The sequence below is a fragment of the Enhydra lutris genome, unplaced genomic scaffold (genome assembly GCF_002288905.1).
Source record: "Enhydra lutris kenyoni isolate GAN:26980312 unplaced genomic scaffold, ASM228890v2 scaffoldscaffold11, whole genome shotgun sequence".
NCBI classification, from domain to species: Eukaryota; Metazoa; Chordata; class Mammalia; order Carnivora; family Mustelidae; genus Enhydra; species Enhydra lutris.
In genome coordinates this window covers 22204386-22222187 of record NW_019154095.1, presented here as the reverse complement: position 1 = coordinate 22222187, position 17802 = coordinate 22204386, and positions in this window count along the sequence as shown.

Here is a 17802-nt window from a genome sequence, read left to right as displayed (position 1 = left end):
ACATATACTAAAACAAAATTAAATCTGTGCCATGCATTCACATTGGCTGATCTATGCATATAAATAGACATATAAAAACAAAGGATATGTCCTATTTTTGTTCCTGAATGATAGAATTACCATTATTTACCATGACACGTATTTCTATTTAAAGGCAAACCCAGGATGAGGGAGTGTGTATGTGTGTACCTGAACACGCATGTGTGTGCATTTGTATAACCGACACCATGGATTAGGAAGGTGCAGGTTTTCCGGTTAGCCTTTTTTTTTTTTTTTAATCATTACATTAACATCTATCCTGGCAAATGGACAAATTAAAGACAAGACTGATTCAGTAGAAATAAGCTTGCTGGTGATTCTCACAAAACATTCCGTTGGGGTAAGATTGTTAATTTTTTGTTGTTGTTGTTCCCTAAGATAAAATCTGTTTTTTTTTTTCTTCCATCCCTACTTCCATCACCCAGGTTGAAGTTGATCAATTTTTTGTCTTGAGTATTCCAACTTCCTCCATGCCTGCCCCAACCCAATCCATTGCCTACATGGTTGTGAGAGTGGTGTTTCCAAAAAAGCAAATCTATGCCTCTCCCCTGCTTAAAAATTGCCAGTGGCTTGCGGGCAGACTCAGCATCCACTCCATGAGAAGGCTTTCCAAGCTTCTGTGTGATGGGGACCCTGTAGATGCCTCCAGGCACATTTCTGCACCCCCGCCCCACTCATGACCTCTCCGCCATGTTGAAATAGTCTCATGTCCTCAAATATACCTTGATTCTCCTCACGTTCCAGTCTCTGTCGGGTGTTCTCATTTGTGTGTTCTGCCTGACCTCCTATGTCACAAGGCATTTCTCTGTTACCCTTGCTCTTCTGGAGGTGGGTGTCCTTCCTGTGGGCTCACACTGGCCTATCATTTTATGCTTCCTTGCCATCTGCTTTTCTTTTTCCTTGTTATTCTGTTGCGGGAAAATAATCAGACCTACAAGAGACCAAGTGACACTTAGGGAAGTAGGAGAACTCAGATTTATTTGGGGGACCCAGATGAGCTCGTGCTGGACGTTTTGGGTCCCAGGTAGTGGGGTTACAGGGTTTTTATGGGGGGGAGCAGGGTTAGGTTTCAAGGGCTATGCTGGCTGCTGGTAGGTGAATTTAAACTGGTGGAGTGGCGGCTGTTTAGGTGGGAACAGTAGTGTAGGGAGCCTGTAGCAGGAAGCCTGTTCACAGAAGCAGAAGCGGCTGGCTATCTCTTGCTCCCAGTAGGGCTTCTGGTTATCGCTAGCTTGTTGTTAGTAACTTTCCATCTTCTTGGACCACCTGGCCTGGGCCTCCTCCCAGTAATTTTCCTCTTCAATCCGTAAGGTCTTCCAGAGCAGGGACTGTATTTGTCTTCTTCCTTATTGTAGCCCCAGTGTATGTCCTAGGGCTAGGCCGACAGTAAATGTACAGTCTACCTTCGTTGAATGAGTAAGTTTTTGTTCATTATATTTAGAACTGATTGTATTTTATTTCTATATCTGGATGTTATAATTGATACATACAATCACAACTGATGTTTATTTTACTTTTGTTAGGATGACCTGAATTTTCAGAATGTTTTTAATTCATGAAGTTTCATGGCTTCATTACGTTAATGGCCTTAATGAGGCATCAGCAGGAGATCCTCTGTCAGTGAACTTGTGAGCTGTCTCTTAAGACTGGCTGAGGGGTGCCTGGGTGGCTCAGTAGGTCGAGTGTCTGCCTTGGCTCAGCTCCGGTCATCATTCTGGAGTCCCCGGGATCCAGCCCTGCCTCGGGCTCTCTGCTTAGCAGGGAGTCTGTTTCTCCCTCTCCCTCTGCTCCTGCTCATGTTCTCTTTCTTTCAAGAGGAAAAAAAAAAAAAAAAAAAAAAAAAAAGACTGGCTGGTAAATCAAATGAGTCCACTGTTAAAATGTAAACATAATGTTACCAAAGTGAATTGGGTTTAGACAATAGGAAATACTCTTCTTGGAAATGGTATTTTCTGTTACTTCTTGTGCAGAGACTTGAGGCTTGGCCGTTCTTTTTCATTGATAACATAGGGCATCAGACCCATCAGACCCATTTTACAGTCTCCTGAACACTGACACACACACACACACACACACAAACACACACACATACACATTCCTCCTCTGAGCCAGTGACTGGGGGCACCTCAGGGGGCTACACACAGCGTTAGGTATGAGTGACACAGAAAACACCAAGCGGCTTTTTTGGCCTACCAGTCCGGGAAACTGTGGACAATGCTATTAGTTCACAGTTCTGGGCATGCTTGAATGAGGACACTGATTTCTCTTTGCTTGAAATGGCAGGAACTTTATTAAACAAACATATGTGAAGCTAAGCCTGAGGGTAGGAATTCCTGGCAGCTGAGGAAAAGGGGAGCCGTGGTTTGCCAATGCCGTCTGCTTAATTTTCCTAATAATCGAACACCTGCCAGTGAGACTCATCTTGTATCCCAAAATGGCTGAGCATTGTGGAAACCTCAACAATAACTTCTTTCAAGGCCCTCACTATCATTAGCAGGAGAGTGGCTTTCCAACTTAGCCCTTTTGCTCTAAAACGAAAAGGATGTTGGTATCTCCTGGGGACGCTTTTGCTGCCGTTAAGTCTGGTTTCCTGAGTGCCCGGCATTCTTGGTGCTCTCTGAGTGAAGAGACTGATTAAGTAAGAGGCATCAGAGAGAAGTTAACCTTTCACTTGATCGTATTGTTACTGTTTCCATCAGTTTCCAGATAGGCTGCCTGGATGAAGGCCTGATTTTTCTTTTAACCGGCTTTAAAGATTCACTCCTATAAGTACTTACCTCCCGCTGAAGGATGGAAGATTTGCTCGTATTCTCATGTAAACATTACTGTGACTTAGTTTTTGTTAATGTCTATCTTGTTTAGATTTAGTGTGATTTTTAGACCAAGTTCTTTCAAATGAGAATCTCTCCCAAGAATTCTTGACTGTTTCCCAAAGGTCCTCAAAGCCACGGTCTGTTAAAACCCTGGTCACTCTGACTACTGAAGGCAGAGAGGGTCAACCTAGGCCCATCGGTTCCCTGAACTTCCCTGAAAGTTCCATACCCCTCCTGAGTTACTCTTTGTAAAAGAGCCAGGAAAGGAATACTAGAGAAATAATTGCTCTGTTGTGACTATAGAAGTCCGCTCACCACTCCAAATTACTTTCTTTAGCAAAAACCAGAGCTTGTGACTAAAATCAACCTTGCAAGCATAAAATCTTTTAAGAATGAGAAGGAATTATGTGAACTGTGTTTTTACTATTAGCCTGTGAAGTGGATTCTATCTTCAAAGACTTTCAGTCTAGGATAAAGGGGAATAAGCAGTCTAACAATAGAAATTGTTCCAATTGCCTTTGTTGTATATGAAGATTCAGTGCAGGAAAGGGCTCTTAGGAGGTGAAAGCTTCAAATTTTAATGTTGTGGAATACGTATCACGGGAGAAAAAAGTGACCGTGGATGGTGAGAAAATAGTGGTCACGAATATTGATCTCATATTCTATCAAAGGTTTCCACTGGCAATATAAAATCCATCCAAATATAATTTTCTTAGAAGCTTTACGAGACTTTGACCCAAATACTACAAGAAATATAATCAATGATAAACATATAATCTGTTGGCAGGATTTCACACAGACGAAATCATCATCTACTTTGTCCATTGTCTTTCATATTTCTTGCTAGGTTCATTATCAAAGATTGGTTCTAATCCATTATTAACCAGCACGTTGTTTTCACTCTGTAGTGTGTACGATGCTGATAGGAAAAGTACCTTGCTTACTTTACTTTTGAAATCATGTCGAAAAATCTCTGAATTTAACACTGTGTACAAAAGTAATTAATTTTTAAGGTAATTGATTTTTCTGAAAAAGACATAACTAGCCTAAATTTAGCCACAGCAAAATTATAAATTCTTGGACAGAAGAAAACCATAATAATCTACATATCTGAAATATCTGCAGAATGCTGCAGTTCTAAATTTTGAGGTGCGGTGTGAGGGGGCAAATTAAGACAAGAAAAAAACTATAGTAACAGTATAGATCAAAAGCCATGAAGTTTCGTGACTCTTTCTACCTTCCCCTAATCCGTATCACTTCATTCTGTCCTACTGTCACTTCTAACTGGTTTCTAGTATGTTCTAAGCGGGTCTGCCTTTGTGTATGTGTAAGTATGTTTGTGAAGAGTAAGGGAGTTAGAAATGTATCATGCTTTTCCCCCCTCTCTATTGGACTTCTAATTAGTTCCAGGTTTTTCAAAAGTGTAGAAATTTACTGTTGCTAATTCATGTCAGGGAACAAGATCCACCAGCTTGCTTTCTGTCTGAATATTTTCTCTTTAATGTCCACGTTCTTTTGTCTTTCATATTAAAAACATAGTAACACATTTCACCCTAAAACTGGTCTGTACACGGACATATTTCTCCTTTAAGACAAATGTTTTCAATTCTTTAACATTTGTAAGGATAACATTTTGTAACTTTCTACTTCTGTAAAATGGAGTCATAAGATCTGGTATGTTTTGTTTCCAAACATAGTTAAGTTTTATCCTGGCCTACTTTGGACCTTGTTAAAAACGAGCTCAAACATGTATGCAAGAAAAAAAAAAAAAAACTCAGACATGGTATGAATATGCAGTTATTTTTCAACTCAGGATATAAATGAGGTGGTAGAAATATTGTGAAAATAACTTGGAAAGTACTAGATAACTGTACTATTGAAATACCAGTGAGAAGTTGAAAAAAATCCAAGTTTTCCAAAATAGTTTCAGAAGTCCAACATAGACTGTATATGGTCTTCTCATTGCATTTACTAATGGATTAGAATTTCTTGCAAGTTTTATTTGGAATCATGAAAGAGTCACTGTAGCACTAAAAAGACCTTAGCTAACATTTGATGAAATCTTTGAATTTATGGATTAGAACAATGGCTTCACAAATGGCTGTATTTTTTTCACAAGTCAATGCATGTCTGTGGCACAAATGCGATGAAAGTTTTAAAATTTCTAATCTGGAGCTGAACTGATTATGGTGGTTGTTTTCTTGTTATTATTTTAAGGTTATTTGTCCAATAAAAGATATAGCATTTTGGACTATTAAGGGTTTTCTTGGCATAGACGTTTTGTTACTATTCACTTGGTTGTAACAATCACATAATATTTATTTTAGTCCTTTTTCACCTAGCAGACTGTGATGAGCATATTTTACTTCTTTATATCATCATGATGTTTTCTTAATTAAAAATGTCTCTATAGAAATTATAAAAGTAAGATGAATTTGCATTGAAGAAAATCTGATAGGATATCCGCCCAACCATCAAGAAGGGTTGCCTAGTGTAGAGGAGCTCCCAAGCAGGGAAGGACTTGTACTCCCAGCTCAGAGTTCTTCTGAGTTGACTGGACTTTACATCAGAAAGAATGTGATACTATTGCAAATAGAACTACCTAGGAAAATAGAAATTCTTTTCCTTGTATTAATTTTAGTCAACTCAAAAATGGACACAACTAACCTTAATTAACTACATGTATGCCTACACCTTCCCAGACCTTTGAAAAATACATTTAGGTATAATGTTTCAGCTATTACTTTAGAGGAATAGAAGAACTTCGCAAAAACCTACTAAAACAATGATGGTATGAAAATGTAATTCTCTCCTACTCTCCTTCCTCTGTAAAGCTCCACCCCATGTTTCAAGAGCCCATCTCATAGGCAAATATTTTATTCATTGCTTTTTGAATTATTTCTCTAATTACCATGTTTCTAAAGAGTTTTTCATTTTCTGTGTCTTGGTTGGTTGGCTCAAGGTAGTATAAACAGAATAACTGATAGAGTAAACAGATAGGAGCTGGAGGCAAAGACAGTGATAAATAGGCTACCCATTCTAGGGGCACCACATCCTGACCTTGTGGCTTCCAAGACCCCTGGCCTAGCAGACGAAGGGCTGCCGGTGCAGAACATGTGCTCTCCCCATCCACGTCTGCCCTGGGGTCACCCATTGGATCATTATAATGCATTTGCTTTGCAGTTTTAGCCACCATCACCTCTCTCCTCCCAACCAGTTGGGGAAGGCTCCCATGATGATTCTGGTACAAACCTTGTGACATCAAAAACTCTCCTTCCCAACAAGTGGGAGGAGTCCCCCCAAATGATTAGAAGCAGTCTCCATTAGAGACCACCCCATCCATGACCCAAGACCCCACTCACATAAAAGAGCCCTGTAGCCTCAATGCAGTTGCCATCTCTGGGCCTGCCCACTCCCTTCCGGAAAGTGTACTGTCCTTAATAAACTCCTCTATGCTTGCTACTTTCCTTCTGGCTGTCTTTATTGGGGCATGGATTCTCATGTAAATCTTTCATGGGGAATCCAAGAACCAGGACCTCCATTCACACACTACAGACTCTCCCACAGGTAATACAACCTCCCTCTCCTCCCAGCTGCCTCTGTTCTTGTTAATCTAATAAGATCCCAGTAACTTTGTGTCTATTGAAATCAATTTAAAGAAAACTGTGCTGTTGTCATTTGGATACTTGAGGTTATCAAGCCTGTTTCCAATTGGGTTTTTGGGTTTTTTTGTGTGTTTTTACTTTTGTTTTGTTTTGTTTTGTTTTTGCATGTAATGAAGTTTTAGTGGTAACTTAAGAGGTATAGAAAATGCATGTGCTTATGTACCATGTTAAATACAATATTTTTTTAATTTAATAATTTTATTGTATGCAGATGTTATCAGCACTAGTGGCCAATGTAACTACAGAAAAAATACATCAAATTCTTTGTACATTGAGATTTTTAAACTCCTACTCAGTTGTTGAAGTTAAACTGCGACTCATATCATATTTAAATATTTCAGCACACTTCAGGGCCATGGGTTTTCCAGCATGGAGTAGCTTCCTTTAACTCTATATATCTATTGCCTTTTTTTGTTTTTTTAAAGATTTCTTTTTATTTGGATGGGGGTGGAAGGGTGAGGTGGGGGAGGGGGAGAAGAGGAAGGGGGAAGGTCAAGGTGAGAGAGAGAATCTCAAGCAGACTTCCTGGTGAGAGTGGAGTCTGATGCCAGTCTCTGTCCCACAATCCTGAGATCATGACCTAAACCAAAATCAAGAGTCTGTCGCCTAATGTGAGGCACCCAGGCACCCTATATGTTACTGCCTTTGCCACTTTGCACTTTCAGTCTCAAAAACGTGTGAGCCAAAATTATTCAAATGCTGTTCTGGGGTAAACTGTGGCCCAAAATGCAGCTCTATAAAAATTGGTATTTTGTGGTACAATTAAGGTAATCTTCTTTATTATTAAATATCATTGTGACCTTAAGCATCTTAAAAAAAAAAAAATTAACATGAGAAAAAAACACAGAAATCACCCTAATTCCACTACTGCATGACAATCATTTAACGTTTTCATTCATTTTCTTCTGGTCTCTTCCATTTATAAGTAAGTGTATGTACAACTCTTGGGCTAAATTATTTTAATGAAATTTTTAACTGTTCACAGAAATGAATACATACTGTGTGGTAAACATTTAAAAATAGTACAATTCTAATATTGTTGGAATTAGAAATAACTTCTCTAAATTGCCCAATCTTCTGGTCCAAAAGTGAGGGATCTCCATTTATTCTCATATAATTTCTTATAGAAACCCACAGAATTGGGGCGCCTGGGTGGCTCAGTGGGTTAAGCCTCTGCCTTCGGCTTGGGTCATGGTTTCAGGGTCCTGGGATCGAGCCCCATGTTGGGCTCTCTGCTCAGCGGGGAGCCTGCTTCCCTTCCTCTCTCTCTCTCTGCCTGCCTCTCTGCCTACTTGTGATCTCTGTCAAATAACTAAATAAAATCTTTAAAAAAAAAAAAAAAAAGAAACCCACAGAATTCTACTTAGGATCAGTTCTAAGTGTTTTTTGTTTCTGTAAATGAGCTCTTTCATCTTTCATATTTACTGTGGTTGTTATCAATAAATAGAGTTTTTTTAATATTAATACAAAAATTTATGCAAATGCAGTACAGTAGGACACCATATAAAGCTCCCAAGTTACTGGAAGCTTTTCCGTTGATTCTAGGGTGTTGAATCTTTTCATGTATCCTTTGCACACATTCATACTTTCAATGATTATCATTGATAGGAACTTTCAGGTGGAAGTTAATAATTATGAAAGCAATTTGTAAAAATTCAGAATGGGTGCTGCCCTATCAAAGGCCTTTTCTACATTTAAAAAAAAAGTTTACTTTCTTGTCATGATGTTGTACATGCACGACTAAGTCACCCTGAATTTGAAAATGAACTCTATTATTCTATATTTGAACATTTCAAAATTTAAATTCATATCTATTACAATATCTGTATTACTATGTTTAGTTTTGATAACCTTCCCCTACAAACTGATTTTGTCAGCGCTTGCTGCTTTTTTTGCTGTCCTGTTTTATCACTAGAAGAATATATTTGTTCAGTTATTATAAGTCTCTAACTTATGCTCTTATTCCTGTTTTCCTTATTCATCTCTTATTTCAATTTCTTCAGTTGAACTGATTGATTTATTTCATAGTTCTTTAAAAGTTAACATGCTTAAGGAGTACATTTTCACTGATTATAATAATTTTGGATTCTAGGACTTATATAAGGAATTCTAAAGAATTTAGAATTCTAAAGCAGATCTGTAATTGTAATTTATCTTTTGTAACTTGACATTTTAAGTGGTGATATATTTGACATACAGCACTATAAGGTTTCCAACATGTTGATTTGATTACATTTATATATTATAAAGGACTGCCGTTCTAGCAGTAGATAGCACCTCTCTCGTATCGCATAATTGTTCTTTTTTGTGTGGGAATAGAAAGCTAGTTTCTTAGCAAGTTTGGCAATTGTAATACAATATTGTCTATATGTACTACATTTTGCATTAGATTCCAGGACTTACTTGCCCACTATAACCACTATTTTACTCTTTTTGGGAGTTTGGCATTTTTAGGTTCCACATATAAGTGGTAATATGCAGTATTTGTCTGGTTTATCTTAGCATCATGTCCTCAGAATCCATCCATGCTGTAGTGAATGTGTAGGACTTCATTTTTATGGCTGAATCATATTTTACCATGCATATATACCATATCTTTGTTATTTTACTTGTATGTGGATACTTAGGTTGTTTCCATATCTTGACTCTTGTGAATAAATCTGTGATGAGTATAGAAGTGAATAAATCTCTTGAAGATCTTGATTTGGTTTTCTTTGTGTATACACCCAGAAGTGGAATTGTTGTATCATATGAAAGTTTTATTTTTAATTTATTTAAGAACAGCCATATTAAATTAATCTTAAATTAATAATTAATTTAAATTAATACTTTAAATGATAATTTAAGTTAAATAATATTAAATATGAAATAAACTTGTTCCTACCAGAAGTATACAAAAATTCCCTTCTCTCCGCTTCTTTGCCAACATTTGTCATCTTGTGTTCTTGATGATAGCCATTCTAACAGGTGTGAGATGTTATCTTATAATGGATTTGAATTGGGTTTCTCTGATAATTGGTGATGTCCAGTGTCTTTCCAGGTATCTGTTGACCGCTGGATGTTGTCTTTGAAAAAGTGTCCACGTAGTTCTTCTGTCCATTTTTAAAATCAGATTGTATGTTTTATTTTTGTTGGATTGTAGGAGTTCTTCATATATTTTGAATATTAACCTTTTATCCAAGATATGGTTTGCAGATACTTTCTTGCATTCTTCAGGTTGCTTTTTCATTTTGCTGGTTGTTTATTTTGTACAAAATCTTTTAACTTTGAAGTAGTCTACTTCATTAATTTTTGCTTTTGTATGTGTTTTTGGTGTCTTACCCAAAAAATAATTGCCAAAACTTATGTTGAAGAACTTCTCTGTGTTTTCTTCAAGGAGATTTGGTCTTACATTTTTTGTTTTTGTTTTTGTTTTAAGATTTTATTTATTTGAGAGAGAGAGAATGGGAGAGAGAGAGCATGCATGAAAAGGGAAAGGGTCAGCGGGAGAAGCAGACTCCCCACTGAGCAATGAGCCTGACGCGGGACTCAGTCTTAGGACTCCAGGATCATGACCTGAGCCGAAGGCAGTCGCTTAACCAACTGAGCCACCCAGGCACCCCGGTCTTATGTTTAAGTCTTTGTTCTATTTTGACATAAATTTGTGAGCAGTGTAAGATAAGAGTCTAATTTTATTTTTCTGCATATGTTTGTCTAGTTTTCCCAACATTGTTTGTTGAAGCAACTATTTTTTCCCTATAGAATGTTCTTGGTTCCCTTGTCAAGTACTATTTGATATGTTATACATATGAGTGTTTAATTTTGGCTTGCCAGTTCTGGTCTGTGTGTATGTTTTATGCTGGTGCCATACTGTTTAAATTACTATAGTTTCATAGTATCATTTGAAATCAAGATGTGTGATGTCTCCAGCTTTATTCTTCTTTCCCAGGATTGCTTTGGTTATTTAGTCTTTTGTAGGTACATAGAAATTTTGAATTGTTATCTATTTCTATGAAGAATGCCATTGGAATTTGGATAGGGATTTCATTCATATCTGTAAGTAGCTTTTGTTAGTATGAATATTCTAACAGTATTTTTCAATTTTATGAACACAGGATGTCTTTCCATTTGTTAATGTCTTCTTTGATTTCTTTCAACAAAGTTTTGTAGTTTCTGGTGTACAGATCTTAAATGTATTCTGAGGCATTTTATTATTTTGACACTATTGAGAATGGGATAGTTTTCTTTATTTTCAAATGTTTCATTGTTAGTATATAGAAATGCAACTGATTTTTATATGTTGATTTTTATATTCTTCAACTTTACTGAATCGTTGATTAGTTACAATGCTTTTTTTAGTTGAGTTTTTGGGATTTTGTATATGCAGAGCATATCATCCACAAACAAGGACAGTTTTACTTCTTCTTTCCTAATGTGGATGCCTCTTTTTTTCCCCTCCTTGATTGCTCTATTTAGGACTTCCAGTACTATGTTGAATAAGAATGGTGAGAATGTGCATTCTTGGCTTGTTCCTGATCTTAGAGGAAAAGTTTTCAATTTCTCAACACTAACTATAATGTTTTCTATGGATTTGTTGTAAATGGTTTTTATTTGCTGAAGTATTTTCTTTCTATACCCAATCTATGGAAGGTTTTTATTATGAAATAATATTGTGTCTTGTCATGGTTTTTCTGCGTTTATTTGGGTGATCCTCTGACTTTTATCTTTCATTCTGTTAATGCTGTGTATCACATGTATTGATTTTCATCCTTGCATCTGAGGAATAAATCCCACTGGTCGTGCTATATAATCCTTTTAATGTGTTCTTGAATTGGACTTGCTAATATTTTGAGTATACTTGAATCTATATTCATCAGGAATATTGGTCTATAGTTTGCTTTTGGAGTCCTTATCTGGTTTTGGGATTAGGGTAATGCTGGCCTGGTAGAGTAAATTTGGCAGGGTTCCCTCCTTTTCATCATTTTCTTTGTTGTTGTTGTTGTTGGATATGTTTGAAAAGAACTTGCATTGATTCTGCTTTAAATGTTTGGTGAAAGTCAGGTAAAACCCTCTGGTACTAAGATTTTCTGTGTTGGGAATTTTTTGATAATTGATACCATCTCTTTTGTTGTTGTTGGTCTTTTCAGCTTTTCTTTTTCTTCTTATTCAAAGTCTCGGTAGGTTTTGTGTTTCTAAGAATTGATCCATTTCTTCTAAGTTATCTAATTTGTTGATCTATACATGTTTATAGAAGTCTTTATGATCCCATGTATTCCTCTAGTATCAGCTATGTCTGTTTCATTTTTAATTTTATATGAATCTTCTCTTTTTGGTTAGTCTGGCTAAAGGTTTGTCAATTTTTTTTTCTTTTTTTTTTTTAAAGGAGGGCTTCATTCCATTGATCCTTTCTATTATTTTTCTGGTCTCTATCCTTTACTTCTGCTCTGATCTTTATTGTTTTCTTCCTTCTGCCAAATTCCAGCTTAACTGCTTCTTTTTCTAATTCCTTGAGGTGCAAAGTTGGTTGTTTGTGATCCCTCTACTTTTTTAATATATTCATTTATCACTATAAACTTTCCTCTCAGGACTGTTTTGCGCAACCCATAGGACTTGATATGTTGTATTTCTATTTTCATCTGTTTTGTGATTTTTTTTTAATTCCCCTTTTGTTTTTTTCTTTGGTTATTTAGAGGTATGTTGAATTTCCACATATTTGGAGATTTTTCCAGCTTCCCTCTTGTTTTCTAATTACATATCATTCTGCCCAGAAAAGATGGTATGATTTCAATCTTCTTAAATTTTCTAAGACTTGTTGTATTTTATTATATGATCTATTCTGGAGAATGTTCCAGGTGTACTTATGAAGAATGTGTATTCTGTTGCTTTAGATGCAGTGTTCTATATGTATCTATTATGTTCATTTGGTGTAAAGTATGGTTCAAGTCCAATATTTCTTTGGTGATTTTCTGTCAATTGATTATTCAAAGTAGGTTATTGAAGTCCCCTATTACTGTATTATTGCTTATTTCTTCAGATTTATTAGTATTTGCTTAATATATTTAGATGCTCCAATATTGGGCGTGTGTGTGTGTGTGTGTGTGTGTGTGTGTGTGTGTGTACATCTTCTTGATGTATTGACCCTTTTATGGTTATATAGTGACCTTTACCCTTTGTCATAATTTATGGCTTGAGGTTTTTTCTGATCTAAGTATGGCTACTTTGACTTTTTTGGTTTCTACTTGAATGTTACATCATTTCACTTTGAACCTGTGTGACTGTAGAGCTGAAATGAATCCCTTATGGGTGGCATATACTTGGGTCTTGGCTTTTTTTTAACCCATCAAGCCACTCTCCTTTTTGATTGGTGATTTAAATCCATTTATATTTAGAGTAAGTATTGATATGTAATGACTTCTGCAGTCTTATTGATTGCTTTCTGGCTGTTTTGAATTTTTATTGGTTTTTCTTTTGTTTCTGCATACTTTCTGTAAATTGGTAGTTTTCCATAGTGGTATGCTCTGTTTCTCCTTCTTTGTTACATGAATCAACTCTATGCTTTTGCTTGAGGCTTACAGAAAATATCTCACAGTTAAACAGTCAATTTTACGCTGATAGCAGCTTAGCTTCTTTCACCTATAAAGGCTCCACTACTTTATAGCTCCCTTTTATATTTTTGATGTTACAATTTACTTCTTATCTGTGTATTAGTTAAATTATAATAGCTATAGTGTCGGGTACCTGGGTGGCTTAGTTGGTTAAGCAGCTGCCTTTAGCTCAGATCATGATCCTGAAGTCCTGGGATAGCGTCCTGCATCAGGCTCTCTGCTTAGCAGGAGTCTGCTTCTCCCTCTGACCCTCCCCTTCTCGTTCTCTCTCTCTCTCTCTCTCATTCTCTCTCTCAAATAAATAAAATCTTAAAAAAAATTAGTAGCTATAGTTTCTCTTAATATTCTCTTCCTTTAACCTTTATATAATTAAGTAGTTAACCTTTATATAATGAAGTAGTTAAGTAATTAAAGAATTGGAGTTCTTGTTACTATGTATTTTTCACCTTTACCATTGTGTTGAGTACTCAGTCTTACTAATTTTAGCCATTATAAAGGACATGCAGTCCTATCTCACTGTGATTGAACTTGCATTTCCTAATGACCAAGCATCTTCTCATGTGTTTATTTGTTAATATGTCATCTTTGGTGAGGTGTCTCTTCAAATCTTCAATATTTTTAAAATTAGGTTGTTATTGTGAGGTCTTTATGTATTCTAGATACAAGTCCTTTGCCAGATATATGCTTTGCAAAAATTTTCTCCTGGTGTATTGCTTTTCTTTTTATTCCCTTAACATTATCCTTTGAAGAATATATTTTTTTTAATTTTAAATGAATTCTAATTTATCATTTAGGTTTCTTACAAATCATGTTTAGTGTAATATCTATAAAGTTTTTTAACTTAGGATTAGAAACATTTTCTCCATGTATTTTGGGTTGTGAAATTACTTGTGATCCATTTTGACTAACTTTAACACTTAACTCATGTCATTTATAAAAATTAATTTTTGTGCATAAGGATATCCAGTTGTTCCAGCAACACTTGCTGAAGCTGTCTTTTCTCTGTTGCATTGCCTTTGCGCTTTTGTTGCTTTTGATTTGTCAAAAATCAGTTACCCATATCTTTGGCCCTAATTATGTACTCCATTTTGTTCTCTTGATGTATATGTTCATTATTAAGCAAATGTGTTTTATTACTATTGTTTTATATTGTTTTGGAATTAATGTAATTTCTCCCTTTTTATTAAAAACATTTTGGCTATTTTAGGTCCTTTGTGTTTCTCTATATCAACCTTACAATCAGTTTGTAGAAACGTAACTGATTTTAGTGTATTAATTTTGGTATACTTGTCTTGTATCCTGTAGCCTTGCTAAATTCTTTAGTTCTAATAACCTTTTTTTTTTTTTTTTTTTTTTCAATTTCAACCATATTTTCTACATTGACAATCATGTGATAGTTGTACTTAATCTTTTCTAATCTGGGTGACTTTTATTGATTTTTCTTATCTAACTGTGCTGGGAAAGACTGCTCTATAGTACATTGAACATAAATAGTGGGGAAGATAGCTTTCACAATTATGACGTTACCTATAGGGTTTCCAAAGATGTTTATCAGCTTGAAGAAGTTCTCTTCTGTGTAAATTGGACAGTTTTTAATCAGAAATGGATGTGATTTTTCTCCAAGGACTTTTTGAATTTATGGATGTTAAAACAAATTGATGACCTAAATGTTTTTTCAAAAATAGTTGAATTACCTTTTTTAAAAAAAAATTTTAGTTCAAAAATTAGGTGTTCATCTTTATACCATGTATCTTACCCTGGGATTTTACATTTTTACTCTTCTTCCCTTTTTTAGTCATTACCAGTGTAAGTTGTAAGAATATATAAAGATCGTGATTACTGAAATTTTTAAAGTACTTAAATTTTAAATGTATTAGATGGGTGAGCCTGGTAGTGGGTATTATGGAGGGCACGTATTGCATGGAGCACTGGGTGTGGTACATAAACAAAGTATGCTGGAACACTGAAAGGAAATAAAATGGAAAAAAAAATTTTTAATCAATTACTTGACCTTATTTCACAACAGTATTTAGACAACTTCCATACAGCAGTGGTGTCAACACCCACTGATCCCTTCTTGGACCTGACTTTTTGTTTCTTGAGTTCTTAGATTAAATTAATTACATGGTTGAATGAAGAATATTTTTGAGCAACTTTTTGTTTTCCATGAAAAGTCAGTGGATAACACATTTGAACTCCTAGAAAAAGTAAAGCTGTCACACATTAAATAGGTATACAATTTAGGATCACTGTAATTTTTGGGGTCACTACACTCTGAAACTATAGAATGATACTATTTCAGTGTCTTTTTTTTTTTAATGTTAGCTGGAAAGACTCTGAAAAGAAACCTGATTTCTGTCCATTTTTTTAAATTAAATTACTTTTTCTATAGAATTTCCCCCCTATAGTCTTGAAATTTAATTATTTCTTTATAATATATCTTGGGATTAGTATATTAGCTTATTCTGTAAACTGTTGAGCCATTTTGGTCTACATATCGGATTATTTCTTTAGTATAAGAAAGCTTTCTCCTATGTTGTATTTGGTTACTCCTTCAATGTCAGTTTTTATAGTCTTTTTAAGGATGTTCATTATTTTTTTTATATCCCCTTTTTAAGTTATTTAAATTCCAGTTAGTTGACATACTGTGTAACATTAGATTTAGGTATAATTTAGTGATTCAACACTTTAATACAATATCCAGCACTGTATAACACTAGATTTAGGTGTAATTTAGTGATTCAACACTTTAATACAATATGCAGCACTTATCACAGTGCCCTCCTTATTCCCCATCACCTATTTAACCCATTCCTCTACCTGACTCCCCTGTGGTAGCAGTCAGTTTGACCTCCGTAGTTAAAACTCTGTTTCTTGGTTTGCTTCTCTCTCTTTTTCCCCCCTTTGCTCATTTGTTAAATTCTACATATAAGTGAAATCAAATGGTATTTGTCTTTATCTGGGTGATTTTGCTTAACATAATACTCTCTAGCTCCATCTACATTGTTGCAAATGGCAAAATTTCTTTTTTATGACTGAACTATATTCCATTGTATATATACACCACATCTTCTTTATCTGTTCATCAGTCAATGGACATTTGGCCTCTTTCCATAATTTGACTAATGTTGATAATGCTATAAACATCAGAGTGTATGTATCTCTTTGAATTAGTTTGTTTTTTTGTTTTGTTTTTTTTTTTTTTTTTAATTTCTTGGGCAAATACCCACTAGTGCCATTGCTGGATCCTAGGGTCGTTCCGTTTTTGTGAGGAAACTCTATATTGTTTTCCAGAGTGACTGTATCAGTTTGCACTCCCACCAACAGTGCAAGAGGGTTTATTTTTCTCCACATCCTCAACAGTATCTGTTGTTTCTTGTATTGTTGATTTTAGCCATTCTGACAGGTGTGAAGTAATATCTCATTGTAGTTTTGATTTGCATTTGCTGGATGATGAATTATATTGGGCATCTTTTTATATGTCTGTTGGTCATTTGTACCTCGTCTTTGGAAAATGTCTGTTCATGTCTTCCACCCATTTAATTGGATTTTTTGTTTTGGGTGTTTTAGAATTTCTTTATATATTTTGAATATTAACCCTTTATTACATAATGTCATTTGCAAATACCTTCTCCCATTCTCTAGGTTCTCTTTTAATTTTATTATTTCCTTCACTGTTCAGAAGCTTTTTATTTTGATGTAGTTCCCATAGTTTATTTTTTGTTCCTTTGAAGAACGTCCATTATTTTTTGACTGAATATTTGTGTATTCTAGGTCTTTTCTCAGTATTCTAATTGTCTTAATCTTTGCTAGGACTTCTTAGATACCCTCCAGTTTTTCTTTACCACACTAATTGGATTTCCTGGAGATTTGGTCCTATTTGTTAATCTCATCCATTCAGTCTATAATTCTATTTTGCTTTTTTTTTTTTTTCTCCTGTGTAGTCTCAGCAGTGCCATCTCTTTTTAATCTTATCTCCTACCTTAATTCAGTTCCCTTTCATCTTACTTTACACTGCTCTAGGCATGGTTTGTTTTGTTGTCTACATTTTATTAAAAACCCAAAGCAAATTTAATTTTCTTTTACTTTTCACTTAACTAGTAAGCCTCCTGGACAGTATAGCATCACAATTCAATGACTCAATGACCAAATCAAAATTTGTCCACATATGTGGACAAATTTCTTGAGTATGTCAAGGGTCTAACTAGTGTCGTAGAATAATCTCCAAAAACCTCGTGAGGACTTTTATTACCACTGTTATATTCCAGAAGATCCACCAACATGTCACTGAAAGAATAGCTTCTCTTTTTTTTTTTTTTTAAAGATTTTATTTATTTATTTGACAGAGAGAAAGAGATCACAAGTAGGCAGAGAGCCAGGCAGAGAGAGAGAGGGGAAGCAGGCTCCCAGCCGAGCAGAGAGCCCGATGCGGGGCTCGATCCCAGGACTCTGGGATCATGACCTGAGCTGAAGGCAGAGGCTTAACCCACTGAGCCACCCAGGTGCCCTAGAATAGCTTCTCTTTTAAACAATCTGCATCACCACTTGTGTTCTTTATATCTCTGATCTCGGTATCTCAAAATCTTTTTAGGTGGATGCTGAGATTCCAGGCTGAGTGCCTTGTATCTGTTGATGAAGGAAGAATGACAGAAGTCCAAGACCAATGGAAATATATGGAAACTAAAGGTACTTTTATCTTTT